This window comes from Venturia canescens, chromosome 4 (assembly GCF_019457755.1).
Source record: "Venturia canescens isolate UGA chromosome 4, ASM1945775v1, whole genome shotgun sequence".
NCBI classification, from domain to species: Eukaryota; Metazoa; Arthropoda; class Insecta; order Hymenoptera; family Ichneumonidae; genus Venturia; species Venturia canescens.
Window position 1 is genome coordinate 7,232,241 of NC_057424.1, and position 25,091 is coordinate 7,257,331.

The window sequence follows — 25,091 nt, forward strand, 5'->3', positions numbered from 1 at the left end:
TGTTTTTTCTCCATGATTATCCAGCATCCTTTGGGTTAATTATTTTCGGAGCTTTTGATACTGTTAATAATATTATCGTGGACCATGCACCGCTTGAAATTGCGACTGCGCGCAGTTTTCGCCCTCCCGTGTTGTGGGGTGGCATTGGGCGTCCTGGCACGTCACTGAGGGAACGAGTAAAGGTGCCTCAGTCGAGTCGAGAACCCGCTTCGTCGCGGGCCGTTCTCCAAAAACTGCACTTATCTCTCGGGGCGGTCGTATTTTTTGAAAAAAAGCATCTATAGATCAGAGAACAAAACAAAAACTTACATATATCGTCGCGTTCTCTCAGTTCGATCGAGATTTCACCGAATACTGAACTAAAAAAGCCTCCCAAAGAAGGGAGGAAGTTTCGGGAGCCTATTTATCGCGTTTGTCCTTGATTTGCGCTGTTAGCACGTGATCGATCATTGTATTTTTGATCAAACCGAAGAAAATTAAGTTTCGCCCGAGTCCCTTGGGTGAAGAATTTTTTTCCGTATTCGAGTTTCGATCCCCCGAAACGCCCGCGAATGTGAAAATTGCTCGAGATCTTTCGGACGATCGCTTTATACTCGAATTAGTTTTCTCTGAAGAGGGTTGCCCGAGTGCGAAGAGGGTTGATCTCGAAAATCCTCGAAGCCAGGCCCCACATGGGGTTCGACACCCTCGAGGCTCGATCAAGGGTATCTAAAGCTTCCATACAATTCCCTCCCTCGTCTCTTTCTCTCCTCCTCCACCCCCCCTGTTCCCTCTCCTTCTTTCTCTAGCTGTACGAATTTTTTTCGGTAGATCAAGGTCGTTGTTCGTTGATCCAAGAGCTTCGCGACCGAAGCACGAACAAAAAGAGCCGCAGACTATTCGGAGCGAAGTAAAAAATTCCGATTGGAATTGAAATTCGAAAAAACCACACGTGAATTGAATTTCTTAAATTCCTATTTCCAACCCTTTTCCTCTCGCTCCCCCTCTGCGAGCATGCTTCAAGAGAATCGTTGAGTCACAAAAGGCTCTATAATACCTTCATTTGAAAATCCAATTGTCGTGATTCGGTCGGTCGTAAAAAGTTTTACCGGTCGAACAAGTCCGCAATGACGAACGCGATAAAAATTTCTACACACATATTCGAAGTGGAGGAAAAAACGGAGATAAAAAAAATCTAATAAACATTCCGCTTGGCTTTATCGTTGGAGAGATTCCATATGCAAAATCGTAATAATAAAACAAAATAATAAAATAAAAAAAAAAAAAACGTATTACATTGGTATTACTTTGCTTGGTGCGTTCTTCGATAAAAAGCTTCGAATATAAATACACGACGACGCCGCGTGCTCCAAAGTGTAGGCGTGTGCTCAAACGTATAAACGTGAACTCGAATATTCCCATCGGTATATAAACGCAATAGACACAGTACGTATGTAATGCATATAAATATATCGATATACGCATACATCTACCGAATACATGGAAAACGTGGGTGGTACAATGCATCGGAGCTCCCGTACGCAGAGCAATTAAAGATATAATTAACGGTCCCGCAATTAAATATAATTAACAGACTAGAGTATAGGATCCACTATACCATCGAAAAAGAAAAATAGCGCGAGAGGGAGGGGGGGGCGAGAGTGGGAGAGAGAAAAGATGAATACCAATTAGCGGATTAGAGCTTTATCCCGCGATCCAAAAGCCGGATGCCCGCACGTCTCCTCTTTCCATTTGGCCATGCGGTCCTTCATCTTTTTTTCCCTTTCATATCGCTATGTATAGACATACGTCGATCAGCCTGAATGCACAGATATACAGTGCGTACAACAATTAAATCGATAACTCGTAAGTGGAATTGAATCGAAAGCTTAAGTAAGGCATGCCACTATAGGAACTGCGAACGTTTCGTTGAACCATCCGATACTCTATTGATGACGCAATTCGATAGGATTAAATAAAACACTGCATGGCCGGAAGTGTCTCGTTAAAGAAGCCAACGACGATAACGTTCCAGTGTGAAATGAATTTTTTTTAGTCGAACTGTACGAGAAATTTGATAAACGAAACTGAATAGCTGCGCACGATTCGCTGCCTCGTTTGATCAATTTTTATCGTTTTCATTAGTGCGCTATCAGGCTGTAATTTGTTGAGAGAATCGAATATACATTTACTCGAGTACACGTCAAACTGCTCACGCCGGACTCATCAATTGAAGGAAAACGGTCGAAATCGTTCTTCTCACAGATGCTCCACGTTCACTTTTGCTTTACGATCCGAGGCGCGCCGATTCACGTGGTACGTTGTTTTTATTTGCAATGATTTTTCATTTAAAATCGATACACAATGCCTGTAGATGATACACCGGGGTACGTACAAGGAAGATTGGTACGCAGAGGGACCAGTTTGTTGAGAGAAGCGAGGAGAGAAAAGAAAGGAATCAAGCAGACAGGCTGGTCGTAACGAGGATCGATTAATCGAGAGACGGGTCCAGGATCTCGCTGCTTATAAGAGAAGCTCACGATAAAATCGATAACAATAAGTTGTTTGGGTTTGTTATTAGCAACAGAAAAGTAAAGAAAAATGATCGAACACGTGCCTAAGATCCTGCAAACATTTCCACGCACTTTTTCATCTTCTAAGAGGCTTGAACGAGAGCGATAGGAAGTAATAGAATTCTTGACGAGGAATTCAAATTGAAAACTCCACTTCCAAATGATTTGGAAACTGGCGCGTAGCACGTTTCGTTTTAGCATAATCGAGTTTTCTCGTCGTAAATTATTCGGAGGGTTTTTTTAGTGGTTTTTTTTAGTGAGAAGAAAACTCGATTTCCTGTCGACCTTTTCGTGGCTCTCAGTACGCCGAGTCGTAAGATTTAATCGTAATCCCCTGTGCTATTATTTGCAGTGTCGAAGATGAGTGATAAAAAAGTAAATACGAAATAATAAAAAGAAGAAATAACATCGGGCAGATCTTGGAGAAGGAGGATGAAAGGAAAATGGAGGAAAAATGGCATCTGACTGTATAACCATTGCGTCCAAAAAATATATGTATATGTACAGTGTCGGGAAATTGCAATGGTAGCGACAAGAACGATCCGTTCGATTCGACACGTCCATATATAAATTGCCGAACGTAATTCTGGTGCGCGGATTTGACGTTTTTTTTCTCTCTCTCTCTCTCTCTCGCTCTCGCTCTCGTTCTCCTCGCAGACTTCTTCAACGAGCAGATTCGGGGTGTAAAACGTATCCAGGAATAAGAAAAAAGAGAGAGAATAACGTTGAGCGCGGAAAAGAGACCGGGATAAAACGAGTGGAACGAGTAAAAGTTTATCAACGGGTGTTAAAAAAAAGTGAAGAAAAAGAAAGAATGCAGCTGGAGCGTACGTGACGAACGGAGTCTACACGCTTCGTACCTGAGAGGCAAGTTATTACTCTTCCTTTTTTCCCCCCGACTCTGCATGTAAACGTCTTGTATAACACGTGTCCGGGGCACGTGGCTCGTCAACAAAATTAAGGTAGCATTGAATGAGCTTTAACAAACTATGGAACAACAAGTAATATGATTTGTTTGAACAATTGAATTGAACAATTTGTCTGATTCTTATTTCTGCGATATTTCTAATTCGGTTATTCCGTCACTCGGGGGAATTTTCGCTCTTCGAATTCGAGAAGCACTCGACTGATTGCTTTGCTTTGAGACAGATTAAAATCGATGATGTCAAAAAAATGTATGCATGTATGTAATTGAATTGGCGAGTGAAATTTTGGCGAAAATATAAAAAGCTATTGGAAAGAAAGAGGTTTGTGTTTGATACCCGTAAATAAATGCAGAAGGGTTGGGAGCGTTCGACTGTGTGTCAGAATATTCTGACGGGTGGAAGAATAAGAGGGTGAAAGAAAGAATAAGGGAAGAATCACCCAGAGACGCGATCCACTGTGTGTAGGTGGTAAAGTTGAGATGCTGCGCGTTCTATTCCTCTCGATATTCCTCTCTTTTTCAGTTGAGACAAAGAGGGTAAGGCAAGATCTCATCCCACGGGAAATGCCTCGGGTAACCGCGCATCGCGCCAACAAGGGAGGAAAAGCGAATTTTCTTCCCTCGCTTCTTGTCTTGTCTCCTGTTTCATACAAATGCACACACCCTCGCGTAACTTGCCGACTCTCAATTCACTCTTTCTTTCCGTTCGTCTTCGCTGTTTTTTCCTTCTTTTGTTTGCTTCTTCCTTTTCTGCTTTTTCCATTTCCCCCGCCCGTACTTTCCGTCCTTTGCCGCTGTTCGCAGCTTCCGCCAAGATAAAAGGAGAATAAAGGCGAGCTGCGAGGAGGGAAAATACGCCGCGGCCAAAGCGCCAGTAAGATTTTCAGAGCGAGAGCCAGAAAAAAGGGAGCACTTGCTCTAACTGGTACATTGGTCATTCGCAACGACCGCGCAAAAAAGAATAAAACTTTAACAACGAGTTAACAACTTTTTCAATAACGCAATGTTCTCTAAATCTAACGTTTCATCTGTAACGTCAAAAGTGAGGAACAGGAAGAGTACGATTGAAAGACAAAAGAGAGAGTGTTTGCGAGCCGTTGTAAATAGGACTGTCAACGATTCCTCAGTCTGGAAAACAAAACTGTGACATAATGTTTTTCCTTCCCTTACTTATTCCGTACAGTATTAACTCAACTTCCGTTTTCATGCAGTTTAGCAGAGTGCGTACGATGCCATTGATACAGAGGGTACCTCATTGATACAGAGGACACTAATACAAATATATAGAGATACAGTCTCAGGAAAGCTACTGTATACGTACCGGAATGCACAAAGAGAAACTCAGTGATATTAACTAAGGACCGAAGAGATCTAAAAGGCTTATATATTCACTCTGCGCCGGCTCTTTGCTCGACGTTTTCACTATTACGTTCGAAAGGTATTTGAGGTGGCAGGATTTTCGTAGAGTGTAACTCAAGGGAGAATAATTCCCTCGAAATCACCGTTTCCATCGAGGTGGAATTTTAGGTGGTTGCAAAATAAGGAAGGTCTTCGTCAGAGCAGGGCTCAAATCTGTTCTCGATTCGAATAATTCCTGAGTGAATACCGCTCGTTAGGCTGCGAGATCTAAAGATGTCGGAGGCTTGTAGAAAGAGTTTGGAGAGTTTTCCGAAAGTACAATAACAAAAAGGAATAAGCGAAGAACGTTTTTTACTTCCTAAAGTAAAATGTATTTAGCTCTTTAATTGAGTTGGTAGCCAGGTGGTTTTTGTCGAAGAAAATCTCCAAAAGCCCATGACAATGGCATCTTTGTCGTAGATCATTGCAGAGCTCAAGGGGCTGGACACCCGCAGGAGACCAATCTGCAACGGGTTTTAACACGGGAGCAAACTCTCAAAGCTTTTTGTAGCTTTGTCCACATATACATAGATAAGCGAGCGTATAAATAGACGTATATATACAAATGAATCTACCGCGAGCGATCGTTAACGAGAACTGCGCCCGCTAATTGCGGATTAAATCGCCTCGAGGTCTCGTTCCAGACTCGAACGACAAATATTTATTCGTAACAGAGTAACAGAATATATACATATATGCATGAATAAATATGTGGGTATAGCTCAGCGATGGTTAAAGCAATCCTCCAAACACCACAAGCACGCTTCCCTTTTATTGTGCACCGCTCAGCTATTTTTCCTTCCTCACAATACTTTCTGTCTCGTTGGGAACGACCAGTCGATTATCTCGTTCACCCTGAACCAGGATTTACGATTTACAATGTCGATTTACAATGGCTTCTTTCTTTGGGTTCAATTTTCTCAAGGTAAAAAATAACAGAGCAACACTTTGTTTGTAAACAGTTTGATTGGTTTTGTTGGTTCATTTAATCAGTTTCTCAAAGCTCGGTGATAATCGAAAGAAAGTTTTGCACGCGCGTTCTCCACTCGAGTAACAGACATTTTTCATCTTCGTTTTATAATTTTATTGGATTTCCTTGCGCGTTTTCTTCGCTGCTTCCACAGCGGTTCGCGGACTTACACATAAAATGAAAGTTCTGTAAGTGTAATTGGATGAGACGTCAAAGAATCGAGCATGCGAAACTCTCCTGCGTAAAATTGTGTATGAAAATCTAAGGAAACAGTGAAAGCGGAAAATTAACGAGGCGAAAGGCTGGCATGTAAGATAATAAAAGGCATATCTCGTAGACAGTAATCGATGGATTTATGGACTATAAGATACCCAGTGGTAGTGGCTGTAACGTAGATAATATGGCAGTTGATACTCGAAGGGGTATCTCGGCCTTTCTATCCCGTCCTCGTATCACGATATCTAGAACTCTCAACTTTTTCACATGTAATAAAGGAATTTTTAAAGGTTCTCAATATCCGTACGAATAATAGTAATAAATATCGATGGCGTCCTATCATAAGATAGAAATCTGTGCGCGAAAGATTGGGCGGTAAAGAGGATACGCGATGAAAGGTGCGACGAGAGTAAAGCGAAAACGAAAAAGTCGTAAAGACTTTTCACGAAGTCTCGCAGTAGTGGAGAGGTGAATTCCCAAGATTTCCTCAAGCTCGATAGCGTTTAGTCCACATCGACGAGATTCGTTCGACGGAGTTGATACCGGCTGATGTGAGAGAATAAGAATGAAAAGATATCTTCGACTTTTCCATCACCAGAGAGTCACTGGATACCGCTGGTTAATGTAATATCAAAGAGAATATTCGTAACAAAGAGAACAAGTATCTGTGGTCGCATCTCTTATTCTAGAGAGCGTTGATTGCGTCGGTGAAAGCGTCAAAAAAATATTGAGGTCGACCAAGTGCGTTGTTAATTATGTGGCCAGATATGTATTGTGGAGACTTTTGTATCTCGGGCGTTTATCGTTACGTGTGCGGGCATGATTGCAGCCGGAATCCGGCTCAATAAACATCGATCGTTCGTTAGACGAGTCTTCAGTGATCTTTTACTTTTTCTCCTTTTCTTTATTGTTCAGTTTCTATAAGCAATCTCCGTCAATGCTGTCCCATGTTGAAACGAATATCAAAAAACGTCCATGCCGGGATAAAGAGACAAGTCATAGATAAATAAATTGTGTGCTGAACATTGGAGGTCCAACTTTAAAGAGTAGCGGCGCATGGGGATCCACAAAGTTTCGTAATGAAAGAAATAAAACGAGGAGAGTGATGAAGAAAGAGCAGAAACATAATCTTTGTAGAGAGCCGAGTAAATATTTTCATTTGCACTTTTCTTCGCAGGAAAAATGAAAAAGTAAAAAAAAGGATATTCCAGATGGGCAACAACGCTGGATAAAGTCGTGTCCACACTCTTTGTGAGGTTCTATCGACACGAGATTCTCTCGTTAACGAACCTGCATAACCTATTCATATATATAGATTCCCGTACAGACGAGCGGGCTTCTTTCACGAGTGGGAACCTTTGCTACCCTCATTTAGCCTGTTACAGTGTTCGCAGTGTAACTAGCATCAGAGTACAACGTGCTTGGGGCATACACTTTCCACTTAACAAACAGTATGCAACGTATATCGTCTTAAAAAATGTGTGTACAGAGCAGTAAAACTCGTATTGTGCTTGAGGCGTGTTAGGAACATGGTACGTGCACCTTTCTTGAATATGGCGAATGTCGTATCACAGCAGACGAAAAAGAAAGTATCAAATTTCATCAGTGTTTTTACGAATGTGCACGTCTCTTTGAATGTGTACCGGATCTGCGGTTCGTCAAATGTATCGCGATGTGATCATGTTGTTATTTAGAAATTGTAATCCACCGTTGACCTTCGTGCTTTGAAAATCCCGGAGAGAACTCTCCCGCGGAATGAGGTTAAAGTAAAACAACAAAAAGCAAAGAGTTCGAAGCGAAGTCGATCAATTTTTAATCATAGCGATCGGAGGCTGGGGCAGAAAGACTTTTATAGCTGGTTTTCCGTTGAGTGGAAACTCCATGAAAATAGCAAGGATTTACAGGGATGTTGATTCGTTAAGTGAGAGAGAATCTAGCGAAATGGGAAAGCCAACTCTTTTCAGCGGAGGTTTGTCGGTATATTTTGTCGGCTATATGGAAGATGAAAGTAGCAGAGGGTGGAGTGCAAACGCGAAATAAGAGTGGACGCGAAGGTGGAAAAAGTGAGACTCTTCATATGTTTGTATATAAAGAATGTATCCATGTATTGGATAGGAATGGACCAATAGCCCGGAAACGACCTGGTTCTCTCAGCGCATCCGTTAAATTGGATCTACAACAGTTTCATCGTAAAATAGTCGACGTCGTCTCGTACGCGGTGGTGATGGTCAATAGGTACTGCTGTCGGCCATTCAGTCATCACGCGCACAAACTTCAACACTGCCTTGGGAATTTATATCTCTAAATCCCTCTGTACCATCGGTTATATCTTTTCTGGTATCCGGGTAATTTTCAGCTCGAGAAAACGTTCCCGCACTACAGGAATCTTCATTTAACTCGTTCAAATGTTTTATTCCAATCGAAATACTCTCGAACTCGATGCGCTTTTGGCCCACTTTGTGCAGAATTATTTCGAACAACAGAAAGTTTGCGTTTCACAGTGCTGGTAGTCAATCGAATTGATTGACGGATTTCTTTGTTTCATAATGCGCCTTCTTATCGGGAATGTGGACGAAATGTTTGGAGTTACGTGTTTTCGTTTCATTGCCGGATTTTGATTAAATTTTTGTCGAGGTTCTTGTCGGAATGTCGAGACAACAATGCCAATACAAATTTCTACGGACAATGGCAGAGGCGAACGGGATGAAAGGAGATGAAAAAACACCGATTTTATTAACTGAAGTGGCGACATTACAATCCTTGTGAAATTCTGCCACATTCTACAGCATAATCCTTCGCGACCCTCGCATCCATTCCAAGATCGTATCTTGTGTGATTAACGGCTCTATACAACACTCAACAGTAGCACATATTGGCGTAGTTCTCTCGACGAGCTCGTTCTTGAAAATAAAACGTCATATGATTCTCTTCGCTTTCTCTCTTATGCCCCTTTCTACCTAACATGTGGTATACAGCGCACAGAAGCAAGCGGCGCAGTCATAAAGATCCGACGGTATAGTGTTAATCCAGCGCTAAGTATTATTTAGGGACGCCGGTTGTCCAGTGACAAGTCAATTTAATTTATATCCACGACGGCGTCGGCAGTGGCGATGGGCACGTGGCTTTCTCACATTTTCTCTCGCGGTTTGTTAAATATATATAGGCTCGCTCAAAAATAATGTTGAAGATTTATGCAGTCAAAACATTAATGTTCATAATTATGGAGATATATTAACGTCATTTTTCTCTCCGATGCTACGTCGATTGGTGGAACATAACGAGAGCTGATTTCATGAGTCCAAAGCAGCTCCTGTCACGCTGCCTCGGTTCCCGATAGAATCCATTGGCAGTCTCGAATATCGATTTGGATACGACCCACTGGGAAGATCCCCGAAAACTCCTCCACTCGCGGTATCTCGCAGCTCAACTACTTTCCACCACTCGAGGTGGGACTTTTGGAACATCCTGGATAAAAGAGGCTCCACTAAATATCATGGTGCCTCTTCTTCGGTTCTACGACACGCCGCGTAACCGAGCATTTACGAGTGGTCGTCCGCAAGCATCGTTGGGACTCTGCCGAGTTTGGAGACGTTCCAACTTTCCCTTATGCGCTTCTCTATGTACATTGCATATGTGCAGCGATACAGATATACGAAATTGTCCTCGACGTAGCAAGGAATGTATAGGGAAAAAAACACTTGGGTGAGAAGATAAAAGAAAAAATCGTTTTTCGTCATGAAGACGTCGTTTCTCCTGAAGCGTTATCACTCTTCTGGTATATAGCTTCCTCCAGTTCTGCTCGATCGTTTCCACATTTCAGCATCTCCGTTTAACCTCCAGCATCATTGATACGGTAAATTGGACATAGTTTCGAGTGAACCAGGAAATTCCAGAACCAGCGAGCAGATACCGATGCAAAGGGAGAAGAGAAGAGATCGTTTCGCTCACGAAGCTTCGCAGTTTTTTGTTGCCAAACAATTTAATCGTCGCAAAGACCTTTCGTAGTCATGCGATAAAACGTTATACTTTTTAGTCACATCCTGCAGCAATTTTTCTTCCTGACAAATTCATCTTCCCAAGACTTGGTCCATTGTCTGGACTAATCCGCACCCCCTTTGCTTATGATGGTCGAACCCGACCCCAGCCCTTTTTCGTGACACATGGACTGCCCCCGCAATCAAATAACGATCACGCCCTCCGTAATGACCGCACCGTAGCTCGAGCATACGAAACCTCGCAGAATGCCTCAGCCAAACGTACACTCTCATATGTACATGTGAATTCACATGCTTGAGGATGAACGAGATTGATGCGAGATATTCCGCGAAGGGGATGATTCTACGGGACTTAGGAACAGCTGCGTACGACACCCCCTTCACTCGCGAGCTTTGTATATCACACATACACACACGAATGTTCCGTACACCCTGCACTCATCTGTCTTGCTGCATTGCCGTGAATCTCTGTGGCCTAAGGGCAAATCAACTAGTTTCATCTTTGAGCGCAGAGGCGCATTTAATCGTGAACTCTACGCGTAAAAGTCGAATCACAATTGCATTAGATCCCATCGTTTGTACGTTTCATCCATATTTTATGAATTAATGAAAGAAATATATATGTTTTTTAATTTTTGTTCGATGTCCATTTTCCAAAGTGCTCGTGGAGACGGTTTAATGCGGCCTTAAAAATCTGATGGAATGTTGTTTTAATTCCAGTGCGTGGCTAACACGCTCATCCATTTTTTAATACGGTAAAACGGTTATCACGAGATTCGATGGTTTGCTCAAATTTATTTTAGTTTCCGATCGACCGATCACGAATTCCAATGAAGCATTTCGCTCGCTGAATAGCCATGGATCAGTAGCGAAAAGATTTTTTTAATAAAAGGATTCTTTACGGACGTGGAAGGTGTTTTTCGATTATACGTGAGTGGAAATGGTGGACATTTTCGAAGGTCGGTATGAATACGACGTTTCCGTGGGTTTCCATATTACCGCGATCTCTCCCACACGAAAAAAAAATCAATTCTCGACCGCGAGAGATTTACAATGCAAATAAAGCCGAAAGTCATTCCATTTACATCCGTGACTCAACAATTATGCGCACACCCGCGTGCCAAAAATAGGGATTGCATACCCTTTGGAGCGATTACTCATAATGTCTTCATTGAAAGAATATTCTGAAGCGATATTCATCGAAATGTTGCTCATTTCCGATGCGCATTCGTTCAAGTATCCAACAACCAAAGTTACACACAACCCGGACGTTAAAAATTCTATTCGCACAATGGTGGATCATTTATTTTCCGGACGCTCGCGCGCGCACACCCGCACACGAACAGACCCACATTCAAATGGATCTCCATAACTGTGTCCGTGCAGCGTTATACGGCGATACTCCAGTCATATGCATTTCGCACACACGTACATTTACATACATTTATTTATTCGTCCGCGGGTCGTTACCGGCAAATGAATTTACGAGCGTGGCTAGGGGTCAGTATGGAGATCTCGTTTCTCGATGTGGCGCCTCTCCCGATTCTCCCATAGTAATACCGAACCTCGAGCAAGAGAAGCACAGCGATTCTCACACGGACATGCATATATGCGCGTATCGCTTGTGTTTATAATGCGTACGTGTATGGCAGAAATTCGTGCGAGTATTCGCATCGCGAATGTAGCTAACGCGGAGCGCGCTCGCGTCGTTGGTATCTCGCGGAGAACTCGCGGGGGTAACGTAACAACGGGCGACGTTTCGAGACCGAACAATCGCCACAAATCACTACTCGTGATCGTGTAGGTGGCCGAGGGGGTTGGGGATGAAATTGTGCGTAGGCATTAAGCGAGCTTGTGAGAACGCGTTCAACGTCACCGGCTACTGTGGAATATGAGAGAGCAAGGACGGAAGTGGGAGGAAGCGAGAGATAGAGGGACGCCGAGGATATCAGGCACCCGAAAAAAACATACATATATACACGCGTACGAGACCGAGGAAGCTGGAGTATCTGCGTTATCTTTCGTGAGAGCAATCACTCTCCCTTTCCCCCGAGGCCTGTGCAACCCTTTGCCATTTCCCAACGCAGCGACCATCGTTCCGGATCCCCTTCGTAGACACAGTTGTGCATGACTGTGTTCATGTGTGTAAAACTGTGTACAGGTCGATCGCAAACGTGGCTATGTGCGCAAGTGTATGCGCATAAGTATGTGTAATATGTAATGCGTTGTGAAACTATGCATTTGGACGTGTTTGCGTGTGTGTTCGTATATGCGCGTGTGGACCTTCGCGAACCGCGTGCCAGAAATTTGTCATTCCTGGGATGGCACTTCGCGTTTGCATATTCGAAGGGGGCACCGCTGGTGCACCGCGGGGATGAAAGGATGCAACGAGATCGGAGCAGACTGGAGAGCAAGAGAAAGGGGGAGAGGACAGATCGTATGGTCAATGTGTAACTTGCAATATTAGCCGGAGACGTGAACGGTCGCGGATTCCACGTCCACCGATTCTCAACTATCATCGTGCAAGCGTTTGTAAAATCGGATTGGGAGCAATCATATCACGAGGTGATTCCCGCCATACTAATATTTCGAGAGTTGAGAGCATAAGAAAAAGCTTGAAAAAAACAACTTCTTTTGACCATCATGCAAATGAATTTTCTGTATGTATGTTTTTCTTCTAAATCACTTACACTGCATTCTAAATCTTTCGTTACTGAAACGCTGGAAAGCCTGTCAATCAGAGCAGCTAAACGGTCCAGTCGTTTAGCGTGAAAGTCCGCAGCTTTATTCCAGAAGTGTTAAATTCTCGGACGCGTAAAGGTACACAAATAAAAAAAATAAGTGAAATATTTGCCGCGTGGAAACGTACGGAAAGGCTTTCCCTGTGTGGAATCATTGACTCAGTGCGCCTTTTTGCTTCCAAGTCCAGGCAATATATATACACATAGATCGAGCGTAATCTGTCGGACCTCCACGTACTTCCGGGTCGAACGCGATGAGCGTCGATGACCCGTTCGGCGGCTGTGTTTCCTGCCTATACGCCGGTCCGGCTATTCGAGCGGTTCGTTCTACGCACCTGCCCATCCGTGTATCGATGCGGAGCTGCTCGTTTTACCAATATTGTCCATCGCCCCCTACAAATATATGTGCCCGTCCTAAAGTACGAGCGTGTGCGTTTGCGTCTGTGTATTCGCGTGTGCCGGCCCTCCGAAGCCACATGTAAAAAGCTCGTTGTCCACTCGCACCCGGGTGCGTTGAAAAATAAATAATAAAAAAAAATATAAAAGTAAAAAAAAACAACAACAACATCAAATGGAGCGAATACGCAGAGGCGAGCGAGAGATAGATTTATCGTAGCTCGTTTGCCACTGACGCCCGAGCTCCGCACGGATGTACGAGTTATCGTGGCGTTATCACACCACTTTTTGGTAATCCTCGAATGGCTGTCCCAAATACACGTGTAGGGGTTTGTATCCCTTGGTGTGTACGTACGTATTGAGCACTGCGAATGTTTGATAACTTCACGTGCCCGTTAGGAAAGCGTCGATAGGGCAATATGTTTATTTATAAGGCGATTCAGCAATATCGAAACGCAGACACGCTCGTGTTATGTTCCTCATCGTTCATTTTCTGTTTTTGTTTGTTTTCCCTTCGTTTTTCCAATTTTCTGTAAAAGAAATCCCGACTCGACTGGATCCACTTGGAATTTTCACTCGATAAATGTGGAGCGAGGAACAATAAGGATGGGAATGAAGTAAAAAACGAAAGTTTCGACTCGCACGTTGTGCTGTTCTTTAATTAGAAGCTCGCTGAAAAAACACCTGAAGAATGGAACAACGTTGCATGCAACTGTTTGGATGCTTTGTCTCGGAAAGTTCCAGTTTTTTTTCGCGATCGCGGATCTCATTTTGCAACGTGGAGCGGGGCAGCTCTTCTGCGACTTTTTGCACGAATATTCGGCGAACTTATTTTCGCGGTAAGCACGCATACGGAGGCTTATACGTAGGTTACGCCTTCGCCAAATGCGCTGATAAGGAGAGAGAAGTATGCTGCAACATTTTAATTATCGCTAGTGGCACGTACGTTTCGTTTCCGTATGGATTACCAACGATCGAAATCTGTAATCGCGGCTTTCCTCGAATTAATGACGCTCATTGGAGCCTCTTGCAACAATCGCTCCTGTACGAGCGAGGAGACGAACGCATGTGTGCATAAACAGGCGGGTTAAATCAATGCTGAATTTGCAGCATCGAGCGCGCACTCATACGAGAAAATAATCATCCGATCCGTTGTTGTTCGTGACGAAAGTATCGTCTAAACGCACCGCAGGGCAATATTATGTTACTCGGTAGTTCTGAATCGATAAAAGCATCAACATGCGTTGCTACGCCACGAGGAATTATTCGTTTGTGTATTTGTAATCGTGTCCAATCCGACACAGGTCACTTTTATCTCAAATGGTTTGCCCCGTAAATCCCCTCGAACGAGGATGGTTATGAAATTTACATTTTCATTATTGTTTTGGTACAGAAGAAGCAAAACTCATTGGCTAATTGAAATATTTAAAAAAAAAAAAACGTTTACGATGGAAAAGTTTGTTTGCGTCATGAAGTTAGTTTTTGTAAATTAAATTAAATGAGACAATTACAACAAAGGTTTGGAAAAAAGCCTTTAATTAAAAGGCATAAAAAACCTAATTTATGTAAATCAGTTGAAATACAAGAATGAATGATTGTGTGATTAGTAGTTGATGTTAATTAGGAGGAAATTCTTATCGACTCCTGTGTGGATAATGGATAGCAGTCTCTATTGTCGAGGGTCAGACCTCGGGCTTCGGATCGGTTGGCCAGACCGATCGCTGCTGTGTTTGAATACAATTTCTGTTGAAATTGTTCTTTTATTTGAAATAATAATTGAATGAATGTGTGTGGAGTTGATTATATTCAAAACGAATAATAAAAAGTTTTTAACTTTTTCTTAAGTTGAGAAATTAACATTGAGAATGTTGAGAATTTCTATATATAAATAAAACAAGTTTAATACTGTTGTTTTGCAATGCTTCTTACAAGAGAGTATAACAGGTCGAGTGAAAAGAAGAGAGGGCGAGGAGAAAAAATCTCTTTTATAATCCACAATATCTATCACGCTACGAGCACAGAACAACATACTCAGAGAAAACGGATTTGATTTGTATAATGAGGAATATATTATTTTTAAAAAATTTTTAAAGTATTTAGGCACCAATTACAATTAGCATAATATTTTTTGAATTTTTCAATTTTTTGCCCCTTAAATTCTGAACAGCATTATGTGGATAGCTAAAAGTGATGCACATGAGAACTATATTTCGTTTTGTTTTCCAATGTTATTCGTCGTGTCAGACGAGCACTTTACTAATAAGTGGAAATGTATTGTAAATCACAAATTTTCACTGTCAGCATAGCAAATTCTATGGTAAATACACGAATACACATCGAATGCGTGTGACATTTTACCGCAAAAATAGTTTTTTTTCAGAGTTGCCCGGGCATACTTTACAATATAAACATTTGAAGTGACTGAAAACATTTTTTGCTAAAATTGTAGAGAAAAAAGTCTTAATTCTTTTTTTTTTTACTATGGTGCATAGAACAATTCTTATTACTGCTCTTCGAATTAATGCTGCAATCCAGTACGTATGTACTGTCCCCAAGATACAATATTCCTGGTACTTTCCTCTAGAATTTTTGGCCTCATTATCTCCGTGTAGAAATCCACTAATTGTAAAAGCCATCAGTGAGCCCTTCAATCCTTTTGTATATAATCCGGCAAATATTCCTCCTCTCTGTATTACCGTGCGTAGGTAAATTATCGATCGAGTGATTCGTGGTACTATTCCACGAGAGGGCGAAGGACAATCAGCCCAGCAGCGATGTGTTTTTATAATATTCAATGACGTATTCGAAGCGCGCATTAAAATATTATTTGTTTTTTGTTTTTATTTCATTAATCCGCGTAGTTGATCACGAGAGGGCGCATTGTAGAACCTTCGTGCATGTCGGCTTATCACCGCGATTGTCTCGCACACGTTGCGTCGCACGGTCAACAGCCTGTTCTCGGAATATCCATGTACGTATCAAATAATGCACATATATCTACGATTGTACGCCACAACCGTATCAATATCGCTGCGTTATCTCGTTCAAGCACGCACGATTATCTCTTTTTAGTATTGTCGAGTAAATACGCGGGTGCGCAGTTCTTTCAAATTGAAATGCCCAAGGTACTCGAACTTTGAAATGCACACTCGCGTGTATCGAATGTTGGAAAATCCTCGGCGTTGTTTCAAATGCTCAACTATTCCTGTCGCTTTTTTACCATCTTCAACCGATTCCATTGAAGTCATTTATTATTCAACTGTATATTTAGTTCTAGCTCAATTGTAACAAAACTGAAAGAGAGGTCGATTAAAAAACAGCGATGGGCTAGAAATAATGTAAAAAAAAAATTGAATTGCCCACAAAAAAGAATATTTTCTCAGCTCATTGATAATGGCCCTTGGCACAGACATCCATGGAAAAAGTGCCTCGTATGTCGATGAGCAAATCGAGAAAATGGAGAACCCTTGAACACGAATTGACACAGCTTTTTTACTGGCATGCAACTCGAGAGCTCGCTGTAAGGGCAGAAAAAAACAGGGGACAGTCGTTTGTTAAGGAAATTAACTTCTAGGAGATTGTAAATTGATGCTTGCTGGATAGACGGACGAGAAAAAGGAGGAGAAATGACTGAAAAAGAGATTGAAATGAAGGCAGAATTGATGATTATTTCCCTTCGATCTTCGGGTACTTTATAAACCCTGCTCCCGTTTTTTTCGCTTCGTCTCTTTCATTCACTGCTTTATACTTACACTATTTTGGCGTTACGGGGCAAACAGATCGAGTAAACGCACGTGATTGGATTCGATGTATGCGCATCTGGCTACTAAATGGATCCCCAAACACAGTTATATACATGTATATCTGAAAAGACTTGCGCCCTCGCAAAATAGTTCGCGTCTCAGTGCATGCTCTCTCGCGCACAATGTGCTCTTTCCATCAGCCACCCTCTTTTATCGTGGAGGTTTCAGATATCAACCCCTCGCGAATAACCGTATGTACTTTTGCTACAAATTCCGCTGTTTTTTTCCGCTTCTCGCTCGTTTTTCTCGTTTTTCCAACCGTACAATCGACTGCTCGGTTTTCAACGCAACCAAAATAAAAAAGATTATTATCTGCGAACGTACAAATTGGGGGAAGAAAATTGTTTGCATATCATTCGTTTTCACGAACACTCGAATAGCTAATCTGCAAGCTCATCCAGTAAAGTCACACGAAATAACAATTTCCATGAAAACACATTTTTTATCTGAATAAATGAATTCGAAAGCATGGTTATCCGTTAGAACTATCAATGAAACTACATTGCACGGGTCCTCTAATGAAAACGTTATTAAATTCATTTAGACAGGCGGAATTGTAGAACAGTTATAATTATGTATTTAGGGAAAATTGGAGTAATTCCATATGATGAAATTACGAAATAAACTTTCGATCTATTTTATTTCTTGATATCTTGTTTAGGATTTCTGATGCAAATTCTAACAAATAGATAAAAAAAAAAACAACTGTTAGATATTTAGCAAAAAGAACACTCCTTAAAATTCGGATTTACCCCGAACCTTCGGGGTAATTCCGGACAGCCCTTGCGCTGAATCTAGATTGCATTAGAAATTGCTACAAATATCGCAAACATATTTTCGACTCGTATTTTCGCTTGTATAACTTTGTGAGCCCACGTTTCACACTCGATTCACATAACGCAGTCTTCGAATGGTGAATTTTCATATTTTTCAAAACAAAAATAACTTTTTTGTTTTCATAAACTGCGAAATTTCACAAATTGATGAATAATTTAAAAACAGTAGGGTAAGCCCAAGTTTGACTAGCGTTAAAGTTTCTTATATATGGAATAAGGATCTTAAATTAAGTTTTTAATAACACTGAAACCGTTCATCACGTCTAGTCGTTTCATCAATTTAATGTATAGGCAAAAATTAGATCAAAATGTACGAAATATTATGATCGATCTTACCTCGAAGAAAATGAATTGCTTCACACCTCGAACATTGTGAGTACAATCGTGTCTGTTACTTAAAAAAATGATGATTAATTCCTCTGTTTAGGAAATAAACCGATATCAAATATTATACATTCGCCTACAAGTAGAAGTAGAAGTACGAAATCGAATCGATTGGAATTTCACGAGCTTCGCTCGGTGAGTCTGAAATCAATGACCTCAAGCTCGCCTTTCCTTGGATTCGTAACTACTGCAAATATTTGACCGGATGTGGGGACTTATATACGTACGGATTACCGGGATTTTTCATTCGTTTTTTATTCATAGCTGAACAAATTTGTATACGTGTCGTGTGTTATCCGGACGTGTGTCAAGCGATAACCGCAGATAGTGTGAATCACAAAGAATGAGGGCTTGTTCCATACGTGGGTTCGTGTAAGTGTGAGGAGTCGCTGGGTGTGCGCCGAATCGTGCCGGCAGAGTTGAGAAGAGCGATGTTCTGTTGCATCCATCGCGGTTTGTTTGCCCAACGATCAGTCACGCCGTATGTTTTCATTAGATTAACGCCGCCTCGTACCCGAAGCTTTCGATGAAACGTTATAGAAGAATTTTACTACGTGGCTCGATATAATTCATAGAAAAGGCGTGTAAACTCACTGCTCTCAAGACTTTTCTGTGTATCGATGCGCTGTTTGTTGTTCGAGGGGAACGAAAAATCTTTGAAATAAGAAGAGGAAGATCCGTGGCTTTTGTGTCATCGAAAAATTCACACTGGGATGCGAAGCCCACTGAAATCTCTAACGTGTTCGCTGTAAGGCGCGTGCAAAAACAAACAAAGCTGGATTTACGAGCGCGTATCTCTCAATGTAAAGTATAACATTGGAAAAAAAATCTAACGGGTCAACGGTTTTTTGCCTCAAGATCAAGAATGTTTATTTGTACGCTCGTGGGCGTTTTTTTCCAAACAGATGCCCGTAATTTTTCTCCACTTTTCATCCTGCCTCATTTCTTTTCGTGCTGAACACAAAAATTGATTAATTCTACTAATTACTTGTGCTGAGCAATAATTCATCGCTCCAATAGCAGTGGCAGATAAGCTTATTCGTGGGATAAATGGGGAGGGAAAAAAATGTTAATGTTCATTAATTTTCACGCTAGTAGAACTTTTTTCATCTGCACACACACACACATTCAAACAATAGCTGAGTGTAATTTACGAGGAAGAGGTTGGTAGATTTGGAGTTCGGGAGGAATAGCAAACATCGTGAGGGATCGGCAGTTCCCATGAGAGTTGAGAGAGCACGCAGTGGGGAAGAGAAAAGTCACAAAACCCGAGAGAAAAAGGCGCGATAGGAGCTCGACGGTGCAATGTCGGAGTGGAACTAATCAACGCGAGTCTGTAGGCAATTTTTATCCTTCCTTCCTCTCCCTCGCTCTCACTCTCTCTCTCTCTCTCTCTCTCTCTCTTCCTATCGTTTCGTTCTGTTCACCACGGAAGGCCGCGTCGTCGCACCCACGCACCAGGATAAAAAAGGGGAGACCGGTGAGATAATATTCCAAGGCCGATAAGAATCTCTGGCGCTCTTCCATCAACCTGACTCCCCGGTTGGAAGATATTCACTGGGGTAAACGGAATCACGGTGCAATCGTGCGAATTTTAAATTTCAAAAAGAAACGAAAAGAAGGAAAAAAGCAGCCCCCTTCTTCTCCAGCGCCCTCTCATTCCTCGCACTCGGTCCTCGCGACGCCGTATCAGCGATCACTGGAATTACGCCGTTGCTGTATGCGAGAGGGGCTGCGAATTGGTAATGCGTTTCACCCGGGAAGTGAGAAATAAAAATTCACGCCGAACCGAACGATAAATCTATCGGGTGAATCATGAGCTTGAAATTTTCCAGTCTTTTTTTACGCTCTTCCTTCCAGAGCCTCGATTTTGGTACCGTGCTCGCTTATCACCATTCGGGCCAAAACGAAAAGTTTGTTTTTTAGTGTTCGTGTTATCTAATCGTTGTACTTGGACCTTTGTCATCGTTCATTCGTTCGCGCGGAGTCGATTGCTCTTTCAAAACGACAAGAACAATTGAGCACTAAAATAATGATGATAACGAAGCCCGGTGATTCGAAATCGTCGCATCAATCCAGTCACCATCGCTAATCATAATGAAACGACATCACAACAAGTAATTACGAAAGCTCGTCGACATTTCGTCGTTTCCAGCTCAGCCTTCCTGCAGCCATGAATTTATTCGGGAACGTTGATTGATTTATGCGACTAATCGTGAGTCATGCGCCCACTTGTCTGACAATGGAATGAACAATTAATCGAATTCATTAATCGCGTCATCCCGATGAGACGGCCGGCACGTGCATGCATCTCTTGACCCCTTTCTCTCTCCTTCTTGCTCGCGCACGGGCCCTCCTCACTTTTTCTCACATTCTCATTCGCTCTCCAAGTTCGCGTCGTGCATAATATTCACAAGTGAATGCGGCGCACAGTAATGCCACGTTGTGTGCTTTCCCTTCGCCGTTCAGTGGATGGCGCGATATGCAGCTGAACTCTTGAAGAGTCGTGAGTGACGTAGCTTCGGGGGACACTTCAGACATCGCAATCGTTGTTTGTTAAACATCAGTCAAGTTGTCAGCGCCCCGATACCGAAAGGGAGTTTCGAGAGACTGTGGGATAAGTCGAGCTACTGTCGACCGAGCGATTACACCCTTAAACTCTCATATCAACGCTGCTGCAATTCCGATCAAAGGCACGTTGAACTCCGTTAATCAGACTAATTTGAATAATTGGTCGATTCACTTGATAAATCGATGATCACTTTACACTTGTTGGCAAGCTTTGACGTGATCAAAACATTTTTAGAGATTTTTTAATTCATGCTACTCTTCGCAGCCCCGGTGAAATCTTGATCACTTTTGATATCATGAGAATATAAGGGAAAAAGCGAAATAAATATTCACAGAACTATCTGGAAAAGCCGGAGATAAAATTAGCAACTTCTCACGAAGAATTTTTCCGATAAAAACTGATGGACCATATTTTTTATCGGAGCTCCTGAGGGCTGAATTAAAATAAAACAACTGAACGCGATAAAGTTGGAGATTCCTCGAACGTTTCATCCTCGATTTTCCATTCACATTTTCAGCTCTATTCACGAAGAAATTTGGAGAATTTTCAAGGAGGAAACTCTGGTTTGATCATTCATAGATATTAATTAAAGATGCAAATGCTCTCGTTAAATTTTCAAAAACTTTATTCGATCGCGCAGCTATCAGCCTGACTCTTATCACAGGAAGTATGCATGAATAATACATGAAAAATATGAATAAATTAATGCATACTTTATAATGTAGATTTTCAGAATGCGATATGTGTTTTAATATAGCAGAAGTGACGGGTACATTATTTACAATTTTAAAAGCTTCGTAATGGAGTGCGAGAAATGCAGATTCATTTGGTAATCGAAAATGAAGTGTATCATTCAGAGCTACCGCAAAATTCATACCTTGCGCTGAGCGTTCATTCCCTTAAATTTCGTAATTCTCACTTTTAACTCATTGTCAGATACAGCTACACTTATATACGAATGTGTCGACTCTCAAGTATCTTTCAGGTCCAGACAACTTTTCTTTTTGAAGTATCAATTTTCATTGCTGGAAAATTCGATTTTTGATCGAGAATTTCATTAATTAGCATGTTTGAATATGCCAATGTGATGAATTCGATATCCGGCGCAGTTTATATGCATATTGATGGGGTGTGCGATATATTAAACGTTGAATAATTAATTATAACATGCTCGTGATGAAAAAACCAATGTATTCATTTATACGGGGCTCAATAGGACTTTTAACAGATGCTTGGATTTCATAATATTTTAATCAGATTTCTTTCTCAAATTTCGTGCGATTTCGAAGTCAAACCGCTAAAAATGTAAAACAGTATTTCGGGGATGATTTTCAATAACCGTTTGAGGAATATTGAATTTTTAAAGCGATGCAAAGCTATGGAATGAAAAAAAAAGAAAGCAAGCGAGACCAAGAACGAAATTATCACGCTAAAAATACTTAATCCCGTTGGAAAAAGTTGAAAAAAACGTCGTTGCATGTAGCGTCGAAGCTGCCGTATGTTATACGACGTAATCATCGCTCGGGAGCGAGTTCATGGACCAAAAACATCAGGCCAGAGTCATATAAATATTTATAAAATAGTGTAGGCAGATGGTGGATGCCGGTAGTTAAAATTTCGTTGTTGAGAGTGGGCCGAGTGACAAGCGAGCGATCGTCTGGAAAATTAAACTCCTTCGAGATTCGTATCGTCGTATGTTATGTAGAAAATGGGAGCTTTTCCCACGGGCAACAAAGTCTACAATAAAATTCACAGCAGAGCCGGATTTTATGCTTTCTGGAAATGTCATATTTCTTCAGTGCGTCATTTCATAAACAATCTTGCTTCGTTTATTTTTCTTCGCAGAGCAGTAGCAAAATAATGAGATATTTTCCAGGCTGAATTCTCTGTTTCTCAAGTAATTTCAACTTTTTGTGACATCAGACCCGTCAGCTGCGATTTAACCCGTAGACACCACACTGGTGCAAATTGGCATCCACGAAAATTTCAAGTGTCTAAAACTTCAAAACTCATTTCTTCAGTTTGGCCATTTTTCGATAATAAAACTTTATTTTTCAATTTTTCTAACGATCGTAATCGATTACTTATCGTCTCGTTGTAAGATTAATTCCATACATTAATGGATGAAATAAAAACGTTTTGAAGAGTCCAAGTGCAAATTTGCAACAGTGTGGTGAGTGTGTGATGTCAGAGGGAGTGTAGAATCCACGGAATAATTATTATTTTTATTCAAAAAATATGACTTTTTCTTTGATTTCCATACTTTTATTTCGGGCCGTGTTTAGGCCCGCTGAACACACGTTTGATGTATAGTCTCTTGGAAAGTCTGCTGTGTTTTCGATACGTCACTGATACACGGCGCGCAGTTTATAGATCAAATGTATAAGTATAGATTGAACTAGTTCTTGGCGAGTCGCTCCCCATTCACGTGGGCGTTCCAACTCGTATCCACTAGCCCAGTAGGCATTTGTACGAAATACATTTGTTCCCGTCCGAGCTTATCAACCCACGTCCGAATGTCGTACGTCAGCGTCGTTCGTTTTATATATTCAACGTGTCTAGAATGACTTTTGGGCATTCGCACAAAAAGCGGGATGAAAAGATCTCTCGAGTTCTCGTATCGCGTTCGCTTATTCGAACACGAACGAAAAATGTCTTGGCAATTTCGGCACTACATCGACGCAGTTTATTACAACGCTGTTGGCATCTCATTTCCAGTATAATAACGTTTAAATACTTGCTGCGCGAATTTGTAAGAAGAAAAATGTCGTTTATTTCTGTCTTTGGCTGTTAACCTACATCGGCTTGAGAACACAAATTTTATGATTTTCGTATTCATTCGCGTGTTTAACATCCATCTGGAGAACTTTTCGAAACAAAATTTGTATCGATGTATCATTTTTTATGAGTCATTTTTCATTGGGTATTCACCGACGAGCGGGCTTTAATCAAATTTGAATGAGAACCGCTACTTAATTTTGAAAAAGCTCTGAATATTTTAACTGTGCCGTTGAAGCAGCGAATGAATAACTCAAACTCGAACAGAGTTGTATTTTCTCATCGTTTTATTTCGGATTGAAAGACGAAGTTTCCGGTCGAGTTGATCGCCAGTTCGATTATCGAGTCTTAATTCACGCATAGCTTGGAGGGCATCGTTCGAAAGTGTTGGGGATTAAATATAAGAGCCCTTACGCAAATCCTCGCGTAGCCCTCTTTATTAAGCCACGAATCGGCCGGATGTGATTTAATTCGTGTGAGAACTCACACAACTGGCTCTTTTCGCAAAGACCCTCGATTCTGTGCTCGATGCACTTTTTAAAGTAGCGTCGTAAGTACTTTGATCATGAAACGTATGAATATTAAGAGCTCTCACTATACTCTTCGGAGCTTAAAGCCCTCTCGTAGCTGTCACGATACGGCTCATGTCAAGCATTCAATCTTATTTTATAATAGTAGTTTTCGTTATTTCTTGTGCATTCAGGCTGAATAAACACTTCTTATTTTATCACGCGATTCATTCTTTTCGTTATATGATTAATTCTCTCAATATTGTGCATCAGGAAATTGATCGATTCAACGCGATACGATTGCTCGGAGCAGGTCGATGAAAACCCGCAAACAACCAGTTCAAATGCTAGAAAGAGACAAGCACATCATTCTCACTCCAATATCCGTGTAATTGTGTCCTCGATTCAGTCACATTGTCATATCATCATTTGTGGTTTACTTGGAGAAAAATAATACCAGAGAGGCGACAATCGGAAAGAAGATTGAGGCAAAAAGAGGAAATAAAAGACAAATCTGGAGGTCTCTTGAGAATAATTTCATGGTACTCGAGCTCTTTTGTATCTTTAAAGTAGATGGCACCGAAGAGTGAGGAGGTGAATTTGAGAGAGGAGAGAAGAGGGCACTATCGATCCAATGGCGTTGAAATTTGCGGGCAGTTTGTTCCACAGACCCCGACAGAGGGAGGAACAGAGAAGAAATATGGAGAAAGAGAAATAGGGGAAAAGAGAAAGAGCGATAGAGAGGATCCGGGAGGAAGAGGAAAACCGGTGCAGCGAGAGGAAGAGGGAAATAGGAAGGATGGGAAAAAGGGAGGAAAAGAGAGATAAAGAGAGGTAGATGGGGAAGAGAGGACAGAGATCGCTGGGTTTCTGGTGTAGCCTGGAGCAGCTCATCCCGAATCCGAACGGTAAATACCAAGGAGTTCTGGCCTAGGTGATGCTGGACCCTCCGAACGTTTCCACCAACGCTGTCGTTTAGTGGAATATTGTATGCGTGCAAATGTAACCTAGATTCG

General features: G+C 41.6%; 1 protein-coding gene across 4 annotated transcripts in view; it reads left to right on the top strand.

Annotated features, from left to right (window-relative positions):
* The first annotated feature begins 208 nt into the window (after window positions 1-208).
* The window catches only part of pxb, a 289,206-nt gene continuing 264,323 nt past the window's right edge, over window positions 209-25,091 (top strand). The window contains exons 1-2 of one of the 4 annotated variants that reach the window (XM_043416385.1): window positions 209-1,845; window positions 2,905-3,419. The gene's annotated coding sequence lies outside the window, so the exon portion shown is untranslated. Of the gene's footprint in view, window positions 3,420-25,091 lie in introns of all 4 variants that reach the window. The other 3 variants (XM_043416383.1, XM_043416386.1, XM_043416388.1) reach the window with 3 other exon arrangements.